This window comes from Pteropus alecto, unplaced genomic scaffold (assembly GCF_000325575.1).
Source record: "Pteropus alecto unplaced genomic scaffold, ASM32557v1 scaffold413, whole genome shotgun sequence".
In the NCBI taxonomy this organism is placed as follows: Eukaryota; Metazoa; Chordata; class Mammalia; order Chiroptera; family Pteropodidae; genus Pteropus; species Pteropus alecto.
The window spans coordinates 3,332,932-3,336,539 of NW_006434120.1; positions in this window are offsets into that span (position 1 = coordinate 3,332,932).

Genomic DNA, 3,608 nt, shown 5'->3' on the forward strand with positions numbered 1-3,608 from the left:
TGCTGGGTCCTTTGATCTGTTCTTGGGACCATCCCTAGTGTTTGGACACATCCTCTGACCTCTTTAACTCAGTGCCTACCGGAGCCAGCAGGACAGGAATGAGTGAGACAGCCATAAAGTAAAGATTGTAAAAAAAAAAAAGATTATGTCCTAGAGGACAACACATGCCCAATGTGCCCAGTTTAAGGGACCACTGGCCAGCTTCTACCAGTGTCATGTGAAATTGCAGACTCAAGGCTAAAAGAGCTCCCAATTTTTTAAGAGTCAGAAATTTGATTTTGTTTGTGAAACATCTGACTTTTAAATGTAGGTCATTAACTGGAATTAAACAGAAATAAACAGTTTGTCACTGTTTATGCCTCACCGGCCCTGGGCTGACAGCTGGCACCCTCCCCTTCTCATGCCCTTCTGTCCCAGGCACCACCCTTTCTCTCTTCAGTGTCCAGAGAGGGCAGTCCCTCGGTGTCACCATTTAGGATTGGGGGACAAGGCTGGATTTGAAATCTTTAAAAATCTAAAATAGTCCTCTTCAAATGCTTCGATTCAATTAGAGTTAATACCATTGTTGAATCTTTTTTTTACCCCTATTCTTTCCATTTCATTTTTTTCCTTTTTTTTTTTTTGTTGTTGTTGTGGTAAAATTATACACAACATAAAGTTTACCATCTTAGCCATTTTTAAGTGTACAGTTCAGTAGTGTTAAGTACATTTATATTGTTGTACAACCATTGCCACCATCCATCTCTAGAACTGTTTACATCTTGCAAAAATGAAACTGTATCTATTAAACAATAACTCCCCATTCTCCTCTCCCCCTAGTTCCTGGCATCCACCATTCTACTTTCTGTCTCAATGATTTTGAATCTCTAAGTAGCTCATATTAGTGGAATCATCTGATATTTGCCCTTTCTGATTGGTTATTTCACTTAGCATAATGTCTTCAAGGTTCATCCATGTTGTAGCATATTATAAAATTTCTGCCTTTTAAAGCCTGAACAATATTGCAAAGTGTGTGCGTACACACATACACATACATACACATACACACACACACACATACACACACGCACACAACATTTTGCTCATACAGTCATTTATCCAATGGACTTTTGGGTTACTTCCACATTTTAGCTACAGTGAATCATGCTGTCATGAACAAGCGTGTACAAATAATATCTCTTTAAAACTCTACTTTCAATCCTTTTGGAAATATACCCAGAAGTGGAATTGCTGGGTCATAAGTAATTCTATTCTTAACTTTTTGAGGAACCTCTATACTCTTTTCCATAGGAGCTGTATCATTTTACATTTCTACCAACAGTGCATAAGGGTTCCAATTATTTTACATCCTCACCAACACTTATTTTGTTTTTCTTAATTATAGCCATCCTAGTGAGTGTGAATGGTCATTTCATTGTAGTTTTTTAAAATTATAGTTGACATACAATATTATATTATATTATATATAGTGATTCAACATTTATATACCTTATGATGCAATCACCACATAAGTCTAGTAACCACCTGTCACTATACAAAGTTACTGCAATATTATTGACTATATTCCCTGTGTTGTACATTACATCCCCATGACTTGTTTTTTTTTTTTTAATAAATGAAAGTCTATACCTCTTATTTCCATTTTTCAACCACTCCCCCACCCCCATCCCTCTGGCAACCATTAGTGTGTTCTCTGTAGCTATGATCTGTTCTGTTTTGTTTTGTCTGTTCCTTTGTTTTGCTTTTTTAGATTCCACATATAAATGAGATCATACAGTATTTGTCTTTCTCTAATTTATTTCACTTAGCATAATATCTTCTAGGTTCATCTATGTTTCCACAAATGGCAAGATTATATTCTTTTTGCTGCTGAGTAATATTTCATTGTATGAATAAAAATACCAAATATTCTTCATCCATTTATCTATTGATGGACACCTAGGTTGCTTCCATATCTTGGCTATTGTAAATAATAAACATAGGAGTGTATAGATCTTTTCAAATTAGTGTTTTCCTTTTCTTTGGATAAATATCCAGAAGTGGAATTGCTGGTTATTATGGTATTTCTGTTTTTAATTTTTTGAAAAAACTCAATAACTCTTAGAAGAAAACATAAGCAGCAAATTCTTTGACATCAGTCTTAGAAATATCATTCTGAATCTATTTCCCTGGGCAGTAGCAACAAAAAATAAATAAACAAATGGGACCACCTCAAACTAAAAAGCTTTTGCACAAAGAAAACATTGACAAAACAAAAAGACAGTCTACTGAATGGGAGAAGATATTGCAAATGATATATCTGATAAGGGATTAATATTCAAAATATATAAAGAACTCTTACTCAACCAAACATCAGAAAAACCCAAACAACCCAATTAAAAAATGGGCAGAGAGGAGGCGGGTCAAGATGGCGGGCTAGGTAAAAGCAGGGTTTCCTGCCTCTCAGGTCCACATTGAAATTACAACCAAATTATAAAATAATCAGCATGGAGAATCACCTGAAGTCTAGCTGACCGTAACACGTATATAGGATAATATAAAGAAGGAGTTGCATCAAAACTGGTAAGAGGGGCAAAGTCGTGAACTGGGCTGGACCCATGCGCACGGGAGGTGATGGAGCACTGGGAGGCACAGTGAAGCTGCAGAGGTCCCCCGAAGGAGACAGGGGTCCTAGCCCCATTTGGGGTCTCCCCAGCCCAGAGAAGAGGAATTCCCAAAAAATCTGACTGTAAAAATCAGAGGAGATTCTGGCCATCCTGGTGAGACGGAAGGAGACTGAAATCTTAGATGCTCCTTTAAAGGGCCCACACACAGTTTCTCTCACCTGTGGACACTCAGGGCACCAGTGGTGGGATGAGGCTCGGGCAAGATTCACACGGGGAAAGGCTGCATTACCTGACGCCAGAACGAGGGCTGGACAGGAAGCCACCATTGTGCTTTAAAGGGGGTGAGGGGGAGCCCTACAGGGATTTACAGATCAACGCCAGCTTGCCTGTACAGATCCCTACCCTCGCACGGCCAATGCTGAAGCAGCACTGGCCTGAAGAGATCCACCCACCCTACCCGACCCACAGACTGCCTGGGGTGGCTGCTCCGCCCTGACCCTTCCTGGGTGGAACTTTCGGCATAGGCAGCCAACCTCAGCCAGCCCTGTGAGTGCATGTTGGGGACAATTTCAGGAAGATCACTGCTGCCAACATGAGCTTGGGCAGATCATGGGGATCTTAGGGCCAGTCCCAGACAGCAGCTGGTCTTGCTGTGATCTGTGACTTGTAGGAACGTGTGAGCGGACACAGAAGCTGTGCCAAGACTGAGGCTGTATTGGCCTGACAGACAATGTCTCCCTGAGACCCCACTCCACCTAACCCACAAATTGTGCTGTGATTGCCTATTGACAGGCAACTGCCCCCACCCTGCCCCTTTCGGGCCCAGCGTTCTGCACAGGCAACAAACTTCGTCTAGTGCAGAGAATGCCTTTCGGGGAAATCAGTTGCAAGCAGACCACTGCTGCTGCATGAGCTGCAATATCGCTTAGGGGGATTGCAGAGGTTTGTGGGACTGCCCCAGATGACAGCTGATCTCACTGCGATCTGTGACTACAGCAGGAA